Source organism: Falco punctatus (assembly GCF_963210335.1).
Source record: "Falco punctatus genome assembly, chromosome: Z".
In the NCBI taxonomy this organism is placed as follows: Eukaryota; Metazoa; Chordata; class Aves; order Falconiformes; family Falconidae; genus Falco; species Falco punctatus.
The window spans coordinates 49,776,168-49,797,581 of NC_137586.1; the positions used below are offsets into that span (position 1 = coordinate 49,776,168).

The 21,414-nt window shown below is 38.0% G+C and overlaps 1 long non-coding RNA gene across 1 annotated transcript in view; it reads right to left on the reverse strand.

Annotated features, from left to right (window-relative positions):
• The window catches only part of LOC308057058, a 44,579-nt gene extending 24,239 nt beyond the window's left edge, over window positions 1–20,340 (reverse strand). The window contains exon 1 of the long non-coding RNA XR_013925102.1: window positions 1–20,340. This exon is cut by the window's left edge and continues 20,337 nt beyond it. This is a non-coding gene — a long non-coding RNA (uncharacterized lncRNA).
• Between the last annotated feature and the right edge of the window lie 1,074 nt (window positions 20,341–21,414).

Below are 21,414 nucleotides of genomic sequence, written 5' to 3' on the forward strand. Positions count from 1 at the left end.
ATGATTGTATGAGTTTTATCTCTGGAAAACACTGCTTCTTGTAGACAATTTTCAAATTCTTATTCTACTTGACTTATTTCTTATTTTCAGTTTTCATTAAATTAATATGTTAGTCATGTAATCAGCCATTTCTCTGGTTTAAATGAGCTGGTTTTCCTTGGCTCTAGCTCTTTTTCCATTTTTGATTGATTGTTCTGCTGACTGTTTTCTGTCAAATTCATTTGCCTTTCTTGTGTATAGGGGGACAGGGAGGAAGGGGATAGGTTAGCATACAGCTTTCCCTGACCTTTGAAGCTCTCTGTCCTAAAGAATTTATTATATAGACACAGCAGCTGTTATCTTCCTCCAGAAACGCATTAAATGTAAGTGATGAAACATTGGATAAAAATGCCAGTTTCTGAGAATACTCTCATTCTGCTTCCAAGGAGTAACACACATAATTCTTAGTGATCTTTTTTTGATGGAGTCAGATGGTGTCTTTCATAGATTATCTGAAGGTAATTTGTGTATAGCCAGTTTACACATTTCCTGAAGCTTCACGATAAAAAAAGCTGAAATGATTCTATCTCAGGAGACCCTGGCCAATTATGCATTTTCCATTGTGCCTTTTGGTGTTTTATCATTTACCTTGATCAATAATATAAAACTGCATTAACTTTCTGGATATTTGTGGCTGTATAACACTGAGATTAAGTTAATGGTTTTAAATAAATCAAAACCTACTTGACTAAAGCCCACAAGTTTTGGTTTTAATATTTGGTAAAGTTACTAAACAGTTTATTGTTGATTTCAGCAAAAACTTTGTTCTGGATTCAAGCAAAAAGTTTCATCAGTGTATGGGAATTTTCTTCTGCCAGAAAAAAAAAAAAAAAAAAAAAAAAAAAAAAAAAAAAAAGAGCTGAAACCACAATATCCTCAGTTTAATATTTCACATGAATATTGATCTGGTAAAGAAGCCAGGAAATAAAGCTATTTCCATAGCAGTATTAGTTCTGTTTTGGGTGCCCAATAACCAACTCTATATAGATTTAATTGAGAAAAGTTCCAGTGTCACAGCTGATGCTTACTATGAGGTCAACACATTGAAGAGATTCAGAATGCTCTGGAAAAGGTCAGTAAGACCTTACTACTTTATTTCTCAGTGAATAATTAATGAGTAGTTGTCTAAATAAACCAAAACTTTGCTACCTGGAGAAAAAAAAAATCAAAAATAGATTTTTGAACTGATGAATGTGATAGGGGATGGTGAGCAAATTTTTCAAGGTTTAGCTTTGATAAAATATTTTCTCTAAACATTTTATCTAAATCTGCCCTACCCTGCACTGCTTTGCTACTGGGACTTGCCCTGTCATGTACCTTAAGTAGTAGAATCCTAATGGATACTCCTTCCACATGCAGTCATGACATAATGAAGCTTTGATGTTTCATTTTGGGTTTACGTATATTTCTTTGTATCTGAGTAGTTATACATTTAATAAGTATTCTCAAACTTGGACTTATGTTTACTCTTTCCTTATCATGTAGGCCCTGCAGTCCTTCAGCAGCTCGTTTTTTTTTCTGCTTTCCACAGTGAAAAAACAGTTGTTTACTTCAGCATAATGGACTTTTTATTCCTTTTGAAGTGACACTGTGTCTATTAAACTCATTTGTGTACCTACAAATTAACAGTGTAGTGTAGGCTTTTACTGATGGTCTGGTCAACCCTGCAGGATTCCTTATTGAGCAAAAATCAGAGAAGACACCGTTCCAAGAGCCTGCCCTTGTCCTTCCCTCTGGAGCCAAGCTCTGGTAGGAGGCACAAAAGCCTTCCTAAGCTGAACTTGCTGAAGAGAGGCACACACAAAAAGAAGGAGAAACTTTCTTCATAAGCCACAGCATAACAAAAGGTGCATTTCTGAAGGATATTAAAAAGATAAACTTATGAGTGAAGGGGTGAATACACCATGAAGTTGAGTGCCCTAAGAACTTTGTTTAAACATTGAGACCTGCTTCATGTTTCCCCCTTCTAGCTTCCATAGTGATTTTTTTCCCTGTGTGTAGGTTCTTAGGGCTGTTTGAATAGATTTTCTACTCTGAAAACAATTTCAATTATACTTTCCCTTGTAGCAAAAGTCTGCTGCTTGTACACTGTCTTCTCCTTGGCTTTGAACTCCTGAATGAAAAATCCTTTATAAATGAAATGGAGGCCAAGGGAATGATAAGGGAAACCCAATAAACAAAAACAATTGCTACTTCCAAAATTTCAGGTAGGTTGAAGCTCAGAGCATAGAGACACTGACTGAACTGTGACATGGCTGTTTTCCTCTGACCTAAGGTTTGTATCATTTAATCCTTCAAAAGGTAGAAAATCACATTTATTCATTAGGGAAAGGTGAATCTGTTTTAGCACTACAAGGTTTTCCGGGTCAATTGGCTTTAAAAATGCACGTGCATTTCATATCAGACAAGTCACACACCAATAGAATCTCTCTGTTTGTATCTAATGCCATATAATACATGGATTGAATCAAATCAATATTTATTATTTATAACAAACTCAGCTAAAACCAAGGGAGGATGCTATGCCTCGTGTAGTCCTCTGAGTAGCAAAGGGATATTCAAGGCTTCAATGCCCTTACAACAGTCCTAGCACAGTTCATTTTTTATTCTTCCTATTGACAGCCACACTGAAAAAGACAGACCAGACATACCTAGCATAGCCCATGTGTCAGCTGCATCCTGCAGCATAAACTTGCCATACTAATTGACTAACCTCCTACAAAATGATCCTCCTTACATCTTTCCTTGTTTAACGTGGGCGTGGCATTTTTCCCTTTAAAGCCATGCAATGTGAACACCCTGCTTTGGAAGGTAGTCCTAATCTCTAGTCATCACTTCTTGCCTGACCTTTCCTAGGAGGCATGAACCACCGCTGCTGTACGCCCTCTCAAACGCTCTTCAGCAGCTTCCTAGATAATGTAGTTCACACAGTCGTGATTACGTGGCCTGCCAACGCAATTCCAGCTGCACATGAAAAACACACATGAAACAATTCATCTAGTGTGAACTAGCTTTCACAGGTGCTTTTGCCGGCTAAGAATCTATCCCAGGACACTCAAAATCCTGCTGTGCCTTCCAATAAGCAGGACAGGTGTATTTCAGATGAGTACTTAGTTATTCAGCCACACCCACTAATAAAATCAAAATAAGAAATGACACAGTTTTGAGGCAATGAGCATCTATGAAATGCGTTTCAGATAGGGGGATTCAATGTGACGTAAACATACAAATACATAATTGTGTGCTTACCTGCTGATTTGATATCAGTCATTTTGGGAAAAAAAACCCCAAACACAATAGTTTGATTTCTACTACTTAGATTTTAAAAACCCATGATAGAGCTTACAGTTTTCAGATTCCAGATAAACCCCACAGAATGCACATATGTACATTCAAAAGCACAAAACAGATTCATATGATGAAACTACCATCTTCGGCGTTTTGATCTGCATTTAGCAAAGGAAGGTGTTCTGTCTACTGATTTTATATGTCGTCCTCACTAACTTTCTGATTACAAGCTTTTGACAACCTATAAACCAACCTGAAGATTACAAAGAGGAGGTAGCAAAAAAATCTTATTTATATTATTATTTTCAGATAATTGTTCGGTAAGCTACAGTAAAAATACATTCTGACACAAGGCAAGGAATGCACAGTAACATATCAGGTTATTAAACAAGAAAATACTAAATACTCATTTCTAATAAAAAATCCATCTCACAGTAACTTAAAACAAGTACTATTTGCAGCATACTGAAAAAGTTTGCATTCTTAAGGCACAAGAAAAGGTCATGTCAAGCTGCATGGGTTTTTTACTCGCTATACATAAAGCAAAGTTGGGTCACGGAATGTGCAGGAATACGCTAAATGGAAGTGTCACTAAACCTCAGTCTGAGAACAGATATGTCCCCTGGATGAAGGTACCTCTGCCTGGGCTGATACAAGGACCATGCAAAAGCTGGTTGTCTGCTAAAAACTGATCAGCAGCTGGTTAAATTTTTCACGGTTTTATGGGGTGGTGCTGTGGGGGTTTCTCTCCTGCAGAGCTGTTGGCTCGGAATAGACAGTATTTTTTCTGAAAGTCGACTGGTCATTGATTAACCCTTTGTTTGCCTCAAATGAAAGTGCAAAAAGACATGATGCAAGCTTTGAAAGAAAATAACTTTAGCTGTTGGCTAGCAACCTGTAAGGGAAGCAATTACAAGACATAGAAGGGACAGTTATTTGTCAGACAGAGCGACAGATGGCTTTGTTTATTTCTACACATGCAGAGACACCTTTTCTCTGTAAGCTGGAGCGGGAAGTCTGGAAGCCAGGGCCTGGAAGAGGCAGCCACCACTCTTCCAGTGGAAGTTCAAACTGGCAAGCTGAGGGCAGGCAGGTGCCATGGCTCCTTTGCTTTTTTTCCAGTTCCAGCCCTGCCACCTTTCAATTCCAAGCCTACCCCTCATTCCCAGTAATGTAAGATTGCTTTCAGTATTTGGAAGTGAAATCCAACTTGGAGATCTAAGGGGAGCCTGCAAGCTCTGATGCCCAGGCCTCAAGATTTGCAAACTATGATTACCATCACCTCAGCGGTCAAGGGCCTGTTTGTTATATTACAGACACCTGGATTTGTAACTTTTGGTCCTCAGGGAGTAAACCCTGGGTTTCCACACCTGGCATAATGCTTTGGATTTTTTCCATTTTCTTCTATTGATCCTAAAAATACCGATTTTAACATCATCTCTAAAGAGACAATGCATTGCCTCCTTAAATATACCCATGTGTTTGTCTCCACAAAGTGTTTCTCTTCAATTGGTGCTGAAAAGCAAATTGACCTAGATGGATATATGAGGATCTCTAAAGAAATTTGTGCTAAATTACTGCAGGGAATTGAATTTGCAGCTCAGCTCAAACAGTAACTGTCTCTATTTAAAGTGATGTAAAGAGACATCCGCTTCCCTTGTGATATATGCTGTTCTGGATGACCTTTGGCAGGCTTCGCTGGATTGTGTGACAGTGTTGCAAAACACAGTGCAGCCTAAAACAAAAGGATTTTTTAAAAACTTATTTTTTCCTGCAGATTAGCAGAGTTGCAACTACTGTTATATTTATGAAATATTCTTTGAGAATGGTACAACATCAGTGCCATGATAAGAAAATTATTTGCAAGCAGGAATCCATCGGAATTTCAATTATTTAGTTATAAACAAAGAAAGGAAATACACCAAATATTGCTTGGTCAACCTATGACATATCTTTGGTAATCACTTCATTTTGCAGAAAAGCAGTTTCAGAAGCTGTCTGTATTAGTGTTTGTATGGCTTCCAGACTATAATAAAACATCACCCTGCAGTTTTACTGAACATTTGTTGGATTTTATTAATCATCTGTAACGGTTTCAAATCCAGAAGGAACTAACTGTTTAAATGACAGGTACCAATTGAATCCTGAAGAGCTATTTTGACCTTGCAATGATTTTTGCTTTAATAAGTGTTAAATATCTTCGTCACTAATGTCATCTTTCCTAACTAATGTTATCTGGTTATTCAAAAAGCCTGACTGCATGAATCAAAAATAGAGTGAAGCAAACACATACTAGGCTTAGAGTTTGATTTTGACTGAATGTAGCAACTTCTGTTGTGGAACAGATGAGACTATTTGAAATGACACTTCACAAAATCCCATGTCAAACTCTTACCATTTTTACTGCCTTGTATAAGCAGGTAGAAATTTGGCTTGCAGTTCTGATACAGAAAGACACTTTCCCTGGTTTTATGGATGTTTGCAAATGCTATTATGACAGCTGGTACAGCTATTTACTTGGATTAATTAGAGATTCATACGAAGAATACAGAAACCAGTAGTTCCTTTGCAGGACTACCACAGGCTCAGTATTGCACAGAAATGCTACGGGGCTGAGAAGACTTGAAAAACCTCCTCTCTCCCCCTTTTCCCCTTGCAAACAACAGAGCAGAATTTTCTGCACAGTTATTTGAAAATGGTGGGAATAATTCAGTTTTTATACTAACAGCCATCCCTAGTTGTAGCTTGCCAGCTAAGGAGATACAGTATAGTGCTTCAGCCATGGAACAGGTGTGCTGCAGTCATCACCAGCGCACTGGTGTTTGCCCCTATCCTTCCCAAAATGGCTTCTATATGAGAAAATTTTCACCTGCAAAATGGTATATTGATAACTTTCACTTAATTACAGAAAGTTACAAAATAGATTAAAAGCTATTTTAAATCCTCCCTCTTTTGATCTCTCTCTCTCAGAAGTCATTGGCATCTTGAATGATATAAAGACAAGTTACTTTTTTCCTGCTATGGGGAGCAATGGATTCCCATTGGGGTGTTTTTAACTCAGCTGGATACTTTTTTTTGAGGTACAACTTGAAGAAACACATTAAAAAGCTTGCTAGTAAGATTTAATAGCTTAGGAAAGAAGTTAAGATTAGAAGGTCTAATAGTAATTTCTAGATTGAAATTTTTTTTTACTCTAAATAAATTGTAAAGGTTTTACTTAATTGTAAAACCTTTGTAGGCACAATCAACTATCCCATGTCCCAAAATTTTAAAATAAGTAAACTCTCAGATCCAGAAAAGAAGCTAAAAGAAAAAGGATGTTTTGGTGGAATACTAGGCAATATTTTCTGCACGGCACAGCTAGACTGTAAAAAACAATTCCAAGAAAATCTGTATGGTGGTCTGTTTAAGAATTTGGTTGAAGTACAAAAGCTAAACATGCATTTTAATCTGCAATGACAATAGGCACCCACTTGCACTTGGAGCACAATTTCCTGTGAAGCTCCCTCTCAGAGGAAGATGCAGACCAGGTGGTAGTGAGAGGACCAAGAAAAGCAGTTTCCTTTTCATTAACTCAAGGAAATTAACACATAAGTGAACAGGACACCTGTTCGACCTGTCCTTGCTAACTAACCCCAAATCTTCCCCATCCATGCAGATGGGTACAGGGATATCAATGGGCAGGTAGTAATTTGTGTAAAAATTAACTTAGCAGAGCAATGAAGATTTGTGCATCTGTTTTGTGAGGGGAAAGACCCATCCCTTGGCTTGCACAAGAAAATTTATAAGTAGAATATCTCGAATGTCCTATTTCTCCTCATAAAGGTCTGCCATTTGGAAGTCCGCTGTGATTTATAAAATTGCAAGATCTTTGAGCCACTGTTCACATATTCCACTTTTTCAATAGTGTGAAGCACAGCATCATCACTCAGTAAACAAGAGTAAGAACTGCACTAAATTGGTTTAGGTTTTCTCCAGATGTATGGTAGATAAGAATACTTAATTGTATTTTTTTTTTAACTGGTGAGCAACCTTTGTTTATTTAGTGTACACGGAGAAATGCATTCCAATAATTTATCGAATTACCTTATTCTGCTGTATAGCAATATTGCCTGCAAGAGTATAGTGGGAACAGCAATGTCATGTTTGCAAGACAGGATAATTTTTTTAAGATGCATATTTTAAAAGCATATTGTTATTATGCTTGAAAAACTGAAGAAACCACACATTAAATTTACGCTATATACAGGTGGACATCGGTTTATTTTCTGAGCATGTTACGGACTTCATAACTTCAGCTTAAGGGACACAGGACCAATTCTGAATTTAAAGTGAATTTCAGTCTCCACATTCCTCTGAATATGCTGTATTTTACATATATTACATTATATATATTTCAGAAATTATATATAATTAATATAATTATATATTATTAATTATTATATAATTAATAATGAAGTAATTGATAAATATAAATTATATATATTACATCACCTAGAATCCTGGTGTAAGATCCTTATTTACATAACCAATATTATATGGATATGTGTGTGTACCACTCACAGAAGAGAAAAATTAAGTGAATTTAATACTAGTTAAAATCTATGAGCTTTTGGGGGGTGGGGGACACACATGACATGGAGACAGCAGAACATGCTTTAGTATTTGGGCATGCCATGCCAAAACTACCCTCCATCCTGTTGTAAGCTTGAGCCACTGTGCAAAAGAGAATGTAAAATCCATATTCTCAAAAGAAAAAAAACCCTGTCATGAGCAACCTAACCCACTGCCAGTGAACACGAAGAGCCTGAATTCTGATCTCTGCTCCTAATGAAGCTCCCATTACATCCAGTAACTCTGGAAGAAAGATAATTTGGGACTCCTGACCTACCTTTTTCCCTCAGGAAGACTTGTCATTGAGAGCAAAGCCAAATTGTCTCTTGCTTACTTTCTACCCACTCCAGTTACACTTTCTGCTTTTGTATTTCCCAGTGGTCTTGGAGGATTAAGACACAGGGCATTGCTAGAAAATAAGATCTGTCTGCTCAGTTACTCTCAGATGGGCAAGGACCCCAGTAATCTTCATGACTTCTTGGCCAGATGGTTTGAATAGGTCAGGTACAGTCCATCCACCCTGTATTTGCTTTTCAAGAAGATAACTAAGGAACAGTGCAGGAACATACCACAGTATTTCACACTAGCATAGCTCAAGGAACAGTGCAGGAACAAGGTGAACAAACCACAGTATTTCACACTGACATAGCTCTAGTGTTATAAAGGTAGAAGTGGTCAGGGGAAGGCACTGGCTCAGCTTTGAGCTGATTTTATCACATATGTTAGGTAAGACTGGAGCTGTCTGAGCACCTGAGCACCTCAGGCTGCTCTCCACAGAAAAGCAGATCTCAGACATCTCCCTGGCCACCGTGAAATACATAAGATGCCACAAGCTGAACAGCTACAGAAATTTCCTCTCTCCAAAATGGAGCTACTGTTTTACCTTAAAATGCTCACAAGGGCAGAAAATCCTGTACAGCAGGTGGTTGAAATGTCCTTTTGAACCTAGGAAATACAAAGATATTACACTGACTTAGATACTCTATCTTCCATCCTAAAGAAAGACCATAGATGCCCTTTAGAAAGAGGCTTATATGCCAATGTAATACATCCAGATATTAAAGGAGAAGGATTTCAACAATTTTTATATGCCCATCATTGCCTGATGAATAACTGCAATAGCTGCATGCTGTGTGGGGTTCACTCTGGGCACTTACTGCCAGCTGTGCTACGCCCAGGGCTAATGTACAAAATTCATCTCAGTGCTGAACAGTGTCGACCTGGGTGGACATCGCTAACCAGTTTTTACATAATCACATTAGCAAACAGCATTTCTGAGATCTCTACTTACCAGGCAGCATACAACCACTTTCAGGTAGTGATCACTTCCACCAACTATACCACATACTTGGGACACTCTACAGTCCTGAAAATAGGAATCAGTTGGACAATTTGGCAGCATATATATCTCAGAAAAGTTGTTTATGGGTGTGGTTGGGTAATATGCCTTTATTATTTTTCTAATCTATCCTTTAAAAAAGAAAGCTCTCCAAAACCTATACCCCTCCACATCCCCCACCCCCCACCCCCAGTCCCCTACTGCCATACCCCAGCTGAACAAGGCACCAGGCCCAGACGGGAAAGGCGTCATCAGTGGACTTTAAACAGACCACTTTGGTCTTCTCAGAAGACATCAGTTCCAGGTTTGTTTTTCATCTGTGGTGATTTGTATCCTACTATGATTTTCTCTAATATATGGCAATATAACAACACTGACCATCTTCTATATGTCATACCATTAATTAATCTTATTATTTGTAAAAGCAAAGATTAAAACATATTTCTTTGGTCTTTCCACTCAAAATCATTAGAATGAATTTTAAACACAGCAATAATTAATGTACCATTACACATTAACCCATATTTTTCTAGGTTTTGGTGATGTACATTGTAGAAAAACTGTAATTGCTGAATTGCAGAATTTGTAATTTATTTAATTAAGTATATGCTAAAACACAGCTGCTCCTTCCTTCTTCAGTTATATCAGTTAAATAAAGAGCTAGGAAGTCCTGCCCTGACTTTAAACGCAAGAGTTTGGGATGTAACTCCGGGCCTGTGTTCCACAAATCAAAACATCTCCCTAACTGTAGTGACATGTAACTTTAACTAATTATCTTTATAAAATAAACTTTGTGACTCTGTTTTGACCTCTTTTGAATGTGTACTAGGTCCATAGGTTTTTTATATACTTGAAGAATCAAGAATTTGATCAAGTGAACGCTCTGGGAGCTAAAGGCATTTACCATCCGTTTGGAGATGTACCTTTTTTGTGTGGTCAGGCTCTAAATTCTGAGATGTAACACCTCTGGGCTTTCAAACAGCAGATACAGCTGTGGGATGGCATTAGGACTTAGACTGGGGCCTGCTAGCACAAAATAGGTTTTAACAGTTTACTAACACCTTGATAGGGGTATTAAGGTTGTCAGTGGTATTTGAAAAAAGGCATAGAGGGCAAACCAGGAACATTTGGCACTTACTGACTGTAGCTTAGATGATCTGCTGTGTTGAGATGCAGTCTAATGCAGCAGAGAAGAGGCATAATGGAAAAGTGCATTAAAGCTTACTGCATTCAGGACATAGCCACCAGAACAGATTGGAATGGTTACTAGGTGCTGCCATTGGAGCTAGCCAAATAAGAGCTATGGGGCATAGCCTTCACCTTCATCCCCACAAATGTAAACTATGGCCTAAGATGAGCTATGGCAATTCTGTATTCATGAAGAGCACCCCAGGTGATGGACAGCCATTTTCAGATGTTATCTTGTATCTTGCTAAAGACCGACTTCTGCAAAGATTAAAAGATCTAAGAAACTGGCTCCAAGTGTTCAAACATGAGTTAGGAATAGTTGTCCTTGCCAGAGTTAGGGAAAAGACCAGGTTGGGGACACTCAGTGCGGGATGTATCAAGGCTGAAGATGCTGCTACTACAAGAATACCATGGTGCAGTAAGTAGCGTGCATAGAGGGAAGTGGCTTGAAAGAGTTTGCAGAGTATATTGAGGGGAAATGGACCAACAGCCTGGATGTCACTTACCTGCCTGGCACTCTGGTGCTTACATCAGGGTATTAGTTATCTGACTGAACAACAAAACCATGAAAATGGTTGTCTCCCTAGCAAAAAATGTATATGTACATTTTTCTGAAAGCTTATCTCTAAGCTCAGGACCAAAGCGCATCACTATTAATCTTGAATTACACATTCTAAAGCATTAGACCTGCAATAATTGCTTTTAAAAAGCAGCTGCCTTATAAGTGAGGGATGATGTTCAAGTCTCAAAATTGCAACAGCCTGGAATAGTAAGAGATCTACTGCAAAGTTTCAGTGACAGAATTACGCTTTAGTGATTCTCTTCCTCTGGAGTTTAACATGAACTTCTTCCTGCGTTGCTAAGAGATAAATACAGACACAATGAAACATCATTAAAGCCATTGGAAGTCATAGTCCTTTACTCAAACACAGTTAACATTACTTTTACTTTTATTTATTGAAGATCTTTGTTAGTACTTCTAGGACATTTTTTTTCTTTTCCAAGGGGGTGCTTTTGGCATTAGATTATTTTCCTTCAGCTTCCTGTCAGTAGTGGAAGCTGATTACTGCTGAAAGATCAGTTGAATTAACTTTGTAAGACTTGCTTTGAAGTTTAGAAAGCAGACATTCTTTATTAAGGTGTCAGGAGCACGGGGGATATCTCCTCCTAATGTACTCACCTTGTCCTCGAATACATGTTCCTTGTACTCTGTATAATCATACGCATGCATTACATTTCCCCAAAATCCCATTCATATTTGGTTATTAGTCAGAATTCATTTACATTAGTCTCTCCTCTTTTTACACATGCATAGTTTTCTTCTTATTTGAGTTAGAGGGCTGCTTTTGTGACCACTGAGATGTTGTTGGCTTCTAAACATCATGACCTTGTCATCTTAGTCCTTTTACGATGTTTTCTTGGCAAAACCTGCTAGGTTTCCATGAGATTCAACCAGTTCTTTTCTTTCATCCTAGATAATCCTTTCAAGTTGGATGATAAATCTCATCCATATAATACTGGGCCTTCTTGATCACAATCTAATAATTATACTAATACAGGGACTTCTCAATTGAAATCTAAGAATTATATTAAGGTTGTACATATATTAATGTTATACATTAAACTTCTGGTATCACTGATATCAGACTTCCCTTTCACTTTTTTTTAATGGTACAGTGAGATAATGATAACTAAGGGCACTTGAAGAAGCTGGTGTGTTGTTAACTTGTTTCTCATTATTTGAGCATCACAGCAGGCCTCTTGCCCACTGGTAATAAGAATTGTACTGTTCTTCATCTGCTTTCCCTTGCCTTACATGACCCTGCTCAGCAGATGTGAAGAACTGAAGCAATTGATTTCAAAGCTGGTGTGTATTACAGAGCAAATGTACGCTTGTCCTGATGTGCCTTGTGTTCACATGCAGGCACAAATTTTAAGATCAGAATTTTGGAGTTTTCTACAGCAAGAAATCTCTGGTTTGAGTAGATGTGAGCTTGCTCATATCTAACAGAGGGACCATGCTTCCCCAATATAGTCCTTCCTGGGTGCTGGACTCTTTTCCTTTTTAGGGATCTATTATCTGTTTGGTCCCATGATATGTTTGACCAGAATGCAAATATTTTTAGATCAGAGATTTGAACAGAAATTAGAGTTGTCTAAAGACAAGGATCTAAAAAACACACCCTTAATGGTCTCAACTCCTGCCTGTAGCCTGAGGAATCAGAGCACTACTTTTGCAAGTGATTCCACTGCCAAATCTAGTATCAAAGTACCAAAGACAGCACATCACAGTCAGCATTGGGAGAATGGAATATGGTGAAGAAACAACCACAAAAAAGCCTTTGTAGATCAATTTCAGCAACATTTTCTGGAGCAGCCATGGACTAGAAATGATACCTTCCATGGAGTGAGGGTTCATCTCAAAATTAATGTGAGGCTTAAGGGCCTTTTATGATCTGGAATACAGGTGTATCTTGACCACCTTTTCCTGTACCAGATGCAGACAGTTGTGGTGAGTCTCGAAAGAAAAATATTTTTTTTAAAGTGGCAGGCATAACTGGAATGGGTCTTGTCTGTAACTGTATCCATCCCATCAGAACTCCATTAAGACAGGAATGTAACTGAATAGCTTATTGAAAACTCTAGAAAAATGAAGTGGAGGGCATGAGGGACAGAATATCACAATTCAGAGGCAATAAATTCTGAGGATACTTTCTTTAATTGTAATTTTAAACAATGCATTTCCTCTGGCTTTCCACAAGGACACAAAGTATAGGAAAACCATTACCAGAAGTTCAATTATTTTAATAACAGAAGTAATGGAAGGATAGTGAACACTTTTATAAGCCTTTTAATTTTCTACTTGAACATGCATGATGAGAAAAGATTGGAGCTTGTTCGTAAGTCAGTCCCATTTACCTTCTTATTCCTGGGGCACATTCCAATGTAATTCCTATACATAAACATCTCTTTTTTCTTGTTCAAGCATTTACTAGAAGGGATTATTTTAGAGTAATACAAGCAACCATGTTTTGCTAAAGACCTGAGAGATGTTTCAGGAATAACCCATCTCCTCCTTGACTCATCAATGGCAACAAGAATCTTTAGAAAGCCTAGTATCACAGATATAGATCAGTACAGTGTTTGCAGGGAAATCTGGCAGAAAAACACCATAGCATGATATGAAATATGCTTCCCCAGATCAAAATAATGTTTTTGCCCTGGCCTGGGAGATAAATTGGTAAGACGAGGAGAATGTATCAATTCACTGAGGGAGTCATGGATTCTTTCATTAGCACCGTCTGACACAGTACATACTACAGATCACATCGCGTGGGAGATGTTCAGTGTTGCACATCTGTTATCCCAAGTCTGAGTTCTCCACCCAGTGTGCAAGAACTGATACACACACAGAGCTGAGATACTTGTTTATTGCATGTCTTTGCAGAGATGGGTGCTAGGTGGTAAATCCACAAAGCTAGCACACCTCTTAACTCATGAGAATTTTTTTCATACACTTTGAACAATTGTTTACAGTGACATTCGATCACATTTAATTCTCACTGATTCTTAGGAGCCTTATCTGTCCATGTCCTGTGGGGAGGTCCTTTTGTTACTAGTGGGCTTTCTTTGCTGGAGGGTGGATCATTTAGTATATTAATGAGGATCGTTCACACATAGTTCAAGTAATTTTCTGCTTGTTGTCATTAACCATTTGGTTCCCCCTGAGTTTATCTTATTTCTTAGCTTGACCTATTTTATGGTGTCTATTCCTTCTCCCAAGGCCATATCTTGTTAATTATTTGTAAGGTTGATTAACATCCTCTGTTTTTCCAGTTCTGTTTTCTTTAAAGTAAATAATTCTTGTATCAAACACATCCCTGTCACCCTACCAAACAGCAGCTATGTCTAGCTTGGAGCAGCTTGTGTCCCATTAATACAATCTGAGATCCACGTCTGTGCAAAGGCATCCATAACGCACACTCTCACTGGCTTCCTTTTGACCCTGGACGCCACTAGCCTCTGAATAAAGCCAACAAACCTCCCTGGCATCAGCCCTGACACATGATCTAATACCATCAAACTGCTTAGCTGACAGCAATACCTCAAAGTATCCCTTTCAGGCAGATGCTACACATTAGCAGCTGCTTGGTTCCCTCTTCCTTCCCAGCTGGTTTGTCACAGCGGTGTTCAGCCCATCACACCGTAAGGCAAAATCAAACACTGAAGTACAAACACCCCACCACGGCTCTTGCCAGAACATTGAAATGAACACCAGCAGAACTCCCAGATGGGAAGGCCCAACTACCTCAAGTTGCCTTAACAGGACTGGATCAAGGGACATAGCTTGATATAGTTAACTTGCAGCAACTAGTAAGTGGACTAGCTCAATGCAACATAACCACTATAACCTGGTCTAAATCTGGTGGGTGAGAAAATTGCTGGGGACTAAATCTGACCACACAGGAAGCTGCCAAAGACAGTGAAAATATTGCACATCTGTAACAACTCTATCATGCTGCTTTGGCTACTTCAGCTGTACCTTCCTCCTATCTTATATTAATCTAATCCTATGACTTATTTTAATTAGCAGCCTCAGATACCGTTTAAAAAATACCCAGTGAAGTGCCTTAGCCTAGCTCTCAGGAGTTTGACCCTCAGAAGTCATCATGGAAGATTCCTATTTTAACATATTGCAGGTGCTGCTGCAGTATCTCCTTCTTACAGCCACAGACCTGTGTGCAAGCAAGTTGACAAGGTACAATAAGAGCCATCAACTACTAGATCCATTTCTTTTGGCCACTACCTCATTCAGGCGAAATAAGATACCAATCTCCACTGCCTCTTCTCCTTGCTCTCCACAGGCTATTGTTCTTCTTGGCTGGTCTGGAAAAAACATTATCCAGGCAGAAACTGTCTTTGTTCTGCCCCCTGTATATCTGCAGAGGCTGCTCTGTTTCTTGCAACTGTTTTTTCCCCTAGTGGCCTGGCCATATGGTAGGAGATGTCTGCAGCATATAAACAGTGGCAGGCACTCAGCAAAAAGGAAGCATTCTCATTTAAAGATGTCAAACATGTTGCCCATGAGAGTCCTCAGAGTGAGGGGTGCTGTACAGCAGCATCCTCCCACAGGTGCAAACAGCAGTGCAGTTGTATAAACCAAGGCAGGAAAACTATGTGCAGTGAGAAAACAAGCACAAACAGGGTGTCCTGGGTGGCAGGCATTTGGGATGACCCATCTGCAGAATGACATAATACAAGTACTCTATGAGACAGCCTGTTGTGCATAAATTGTAAGATATTATATAATAATAGAAGGGCATTCAATCAAACATCCCACATACCTTGCATGTATTATAAATATCTTTTAGATGAAAGCTATTCAATAACTGCAAGTAATAATCACAACTGCCTTTCCTACAGAGTGCTATTGTCTATTTGAGAAAATATTTGCATTGGTTTAGCCTATTTTTAAGAATACTTGATGTTTTCTTCTTTTTCTTTCATTTTTTGTTATCTCTTTCCCTTTGATAGTCAATTTTCCTTGAGTTTATTTGCTAAGTTTATCAATACAAGTATACACAGCTGTAGTTGAAGAGCATCTGAAAGGCATGTCTGTGTTGATGCATGAATGAGAGAATAAAATATGTTCTGAAAAGGCAAAATCATTTGAGTTACTAAGGCATTGACTAGACGAGCTTTAATTTTCAGCTCACAGCAGCAAACTAAACTGACAAGATCAGAGAATGTCTCAAGTTTGTTTTTAAGGCTGGGGGTGGAGTGGGGTTCAGCAGGGAGGAAGAGGGATCACACAATGCAAAGTGGTGCTAAATGTCAAATTTAAGAGTAAAATGCACATTTATGACCAAATTTTTAAAATAATGGAATGTAAATGCCTTTCAAACCATGTAGAATAACAGAAGGTATTTTAAGGGTGAGTTCATATTTAAATCTGGAGAAGATTTCTATGACAACGCAAATTCCTTACTACTATTATGGATAGTTAAATGTGACCCACTCTTCTGTATGTACCCAGGATAAAATAGAAGGCACTCACTGAACTGCAGAGCCCTTACATTTCCAAAGCCTGTTTCCTCATCTGTAAAACTGAATTACAGTTTTACGTTACGTGCCTACATAAAGCTTGTTTGCTGTTCTGTGGAGCCTTCTAGACAAGGTGTGATGACTATGCATGGCATTGCATGTAACACTGGACTGCTACATCTTGCCACCCTTCTATCAACTTGATTAGTCATTTTTCATGTGCAAGCATTCCCTCTGCAGTCAAATTCAGGCATCTATCTGTTTATTCAACTGCTTTCATGGGGGTTGCGTGCTACACCTGGAAAACTCTTTGCTGACGTTTTGCACTGTTTCTGATATCTTTTTTTCTGCCTAAAATGGGTATTATAGGTTAGAAGTGAGAATCTCTCTGAAATAAGAAATCATTTAAACACACACATCAGGCTATGCTCCTCACTAGAAACTGGTGTCTTTCTGATCTGTAATTTCCTTTTCCAGCAGGATTGTCAGTGGAATGATATAATTACCAGTCCATTGCATGACTTTGCTTATTTAAAAGCAACTTAAAAAAATTCCAGCAACTGAATAAATCTAAAAGTGAACCTTTTAATATATCACATGCAGGATACAGCGCTATATCAGGCACTTACTAAACAAACAAGTACAAGGACCACCCAAAATATGTTTATTACTCATTGTCCAGTCCAAAAGTTTCCAATTCAAAGGATTTTCTATGGAGATTCCTTTCTAAAATAAATCTCACATTCAACACTGGCCTCTACAATGAAATGTTGTGCATGAATACTAGTTGACCAAAAATCCATAGGAGCAGAAAATCGTTTGTCAGCCTAGATCCATTCAGGGAAGCTAAAGATCAGCAGTGTTTCTGTACTGTATATTACATCCCCATCTATCTACCTTACATGTTTCTTCTATGTAGCTACTAATGATGTATGTAAAATCTACTATTTAGCATAGGTCCCACTCGGAAATCCAGATGCACACAGGAAGTGCCTAGACTGTCTTCTGTCTGCATTCACAGCTCTGTGATTTAAGTTATTGCAGGCCAAATTTCATTCTGAAATCAGAACATAACCAAATTGCACAAAAGTTTGGATCAAGATGAAACTTTCTGCCTTAACATAACCAAAAAATTTTGAGGTCTAGATATTGCTAAAGAGTGATGCAGGAAGAAAATAAGTTTCTGACTATTTTCTTTAACTAAGAAAAATTGATAGACCTTACATTTCTTGTTTAACAAGCTATACGTGCAGTATAAACCTTGATGCCTTACATATTTTACTGATGAGCCATTAACAAGATTATAAATGATATAGTTCCCCTTGCATAACAGTAAACACTTTCTTAGTATGACTGCCTTTAACTACACTTTTTTCCAAAATGATTCTTGCAATCCAGTGTATTTCTTTAGAAATATTGCAGTACAAAATATTTTGCCTGAATTTTGTCTGAAAGCTAATAATAATTTTCAAAAAGACGAAGTGGTTACTTAGGTATGAAATCCCATAAGAAAAAGAGAATATATTTTGTGCTATCTGCCAGGCAGAGATTCTTTGAGAGATGTCTGATACCTTGCTAGATATTCAGCTGATTAATAGTAGGTGTGATTAGGAAAGCAGTTCACAGCAGAGCAAATGTGCATTCAACAAAAAGCACTGTTGATTGATGATTTGCTATTTGGGCTGAACTCATCCAATACAGTGCTTCACAAGAATATTAAAACAGGCAAAGCTACTAGGCTTAAGACTAGGAGCTAAAGCAGAAATAAGGACAGCAAGGTACATTAAGCACATCTCCAATTTCAAAACACATGGCCATATCCCCAGACCAACAAATGAGGGATAGAAAGTTGCAGAGTGGCCAGCTTTGCAAAGAATGTGCTGCCGTTCTAAGTGTGTAACCAGCACATGAGGACTATTTAGAAGGCATATCCAATGGACATGAGATTTCACTATAAATAAAATATTGAATAAAGTTGAAGATTTCACTAAAAAGGTTCCCAAGGTGTTAAGACACAAGAGTATGATACATGCAGGATACATGCAAGGAAGGTATTAGCATAGTTATCTAAAAAACGGTCAGAACTGAACTCTTGTGAATTATGGTACTAGTGAAACCCTGGCATCTGTACTCTTGAATAGAGGAAAAAGGAGGGGGGTGGCTTGTAGCTACAGAGCTGGAGAGATTTGTTTGTTTGCTTTCTCTTCCTTTCTTTTCTTTTCTTTTTGCTTTGCTTTTCTTTTTGCTTTGCTTTGCTCTTTCCTTTTCTTTTCTTTTCTTTTCTTTTCTTTTCTTTTCTTTTCTTTTCTTTTCTTTTCTTTTCTTTTCTTTTCTTTTCTTTTCTTTTCTTTTCTTTTCTTTTCTTTTCTTCTCTTTTCTTTTCTTCTCTTTTCTTTTCTTTTGCTTTGCTTTGCTTTGCTTTGCTTTGCTTTGCTTTTCTTTTGCTTTTCCTTTCCTTTCCTGTTCCGTTTTTTTTTTTTTTAATTAAGAAGGCAAGACTAGCTAAAATGAACATTTATTTTCAGTGCTAAGCAACACCACATCAGCACTGCCAGATCCAAGAATAAAGTGGTTACATCAGAATTACAAGCTCAATTATACTTGAATTAAAACAATTTTTTATTGTATTTGATAAAATCTTTAAGGTAAGCAGAGCAAGATCCTGAATTTTTAGATAAGAGAAGTAGACAAGTATGTAAACAAAAAGCCTGTGCATCTTCAAGTTGTATCAGAGACACTGCTCATTAGCATTAAAAGCAACTGGGACCCAGTATGTGACAGCATATGTCCACACCCTACTATTGGTTAAGAGAGGGAGCTCTCAATCAAGATGAAACTTTGTTTGAAGATATCAGCATGGCAGTTCCTCAGCTTGACATGGAAGAAATATCTTTTTTAGTGTACATGAAAATCATCTGGGATCTGGAAAAAAATCAAATATTTTTTTTTTCCCTAGCTTTAAATGAGTAGAGACACTGAGAAATGCAATGGCCAAAAATAAACCAAGGCAAGCGCTATAGACAATATTGCCAACACTGTAAAGAAATAGCCCTTGGAAGAGGTGGAGCTTGCTGTCAGAAAAAATTAATTATCTTTTAAGTTCCCTGAAACAGTCTTACTAAAATGCAAGTAAATAAGAGATTCTGTATATTGAGTATTTCATTTTTAGATGAAGCATGTGCTATGAAAATACCTCAGGGACACCCACATTTCAACAAAACACAGGTGAAGTACTACTTTCCATTATTCCTGTGCAAAATGTCTTAATGGAAATCAGTGGGAAAATAATAAAATATGCCCTGCTAAAATGATACAAGTCAGGCTCTGATGCCTATTTAGTTAGGCTGAAAAACAGAACAGCACTGGTGAAACATCACTTGTCACCATTGACCTTTTAAAGCCTGCATTAGAAACTAACATCAGGGCAGCTAGGAACCTGCAGGTGTGTACTGGCAAAGAAGGCAAAACAATATAGTCAGAATATGAAGTTCCAGGATTTGCCAACATTTTGTGAAAACAAGGATGTGTCCATCTCTGATGGCTGTCACTAACAACACAGGCAAATGGTAAATAGGCACTTAACACAGCTAAGTGATGTCTGCAGATCCCAGCAGGCAGAGAATTAAGCTGTTGAGGTTTTTGTTCAAAAAATCCTCACAGAGGCAATGATTACATCAGGCTGTAATAGCAAAGTCCCAGGACATGTCACAGTTAAAAGCAACAGATTATACAGACCTAAACAATGTGCTGACCATCTAGAGAGCACTTCATAAATAGCACTTCAGCCTTGCTCACTGGCTATAACTCTGAAATTTATTACATACTGTTGATGAGAGGAAAGAGGTGAAGAATTGTAATTTTTGAGAGCATGTAGCCTAAGCCAGACTGATTGTCTGTTGTTGACAACAAAAACTGTTGATCAGCAAGACAGCTAATGAGCCAGGCATGTTGTAGATTCCCAGATCTAGAATGGCTTATCACACTGAGATAACCTCTACATTGCAAAGACATGACTTTCCAAAACTTTCTTTTCTCCTCTAGAAAAGTGCACTAACATCGGTGGTTTTGATACCATTACAGGGAAACCAGAAAGTCTCCCCTTTCCTCAACATCACCACTTTCAAAGTTTAACAAATATTGGAGGGTTGTGAGAGAAGAGTAGCAAGTGAATGAAGAGGTTCCTCTCTGTCTTGAGTACAATGCCAGGGCATCCCCACCTGCAAAATGCACACACTGAACAGCATCCCTTGGGTACAGCCAGAACATACTGTACAAAAACCAGACAGGTTTCATGCAATGTACGTGCTATTTGTATTTTGATACCCCACTTCAGCCAGAGTGCTCTGAAAATGGGAATACTTTATAATTAACCCACAACACAGTGGTGTTGTTTCACAACAGTGAATATACTTTAAAAGTAATATTTATATATATTGTATAGATATTTGTGCATATATATTATATATAATTATAAACAGGAATGCTTTATAATTAACCAACACCACAGTGGTGGGTTTCCTGGCTTTGCTTCAGCACAGTGACATGAGACTCATCTGATCTACTGAAGCATCTGACCCATTGTTCTCATAACTCTGCTCTATCTTCATGTTATTGGACTAAGATTATTTTTTGTTTTTGTATGGTTCCCTGCACAGATCCTCATTATCCTAACAGAAACTTGGCCTGCTCCAGAATAAATGGAGACGACTGAAGCTAGGCTTTATTGTGATAACAGATTTCACAATGTTATTTTCTACTGCACTTCACAAGCTCCACCACAGACAAGGGCAGGATCTAGGATACACAGCATTCAGGGTTTTTGGTAGAACTTAATCATTAATACATTTCCTGTTGTTATAAAAGAAAAAAAAAAAAGAAAAAGAAAAAAGATTCTGACTTGC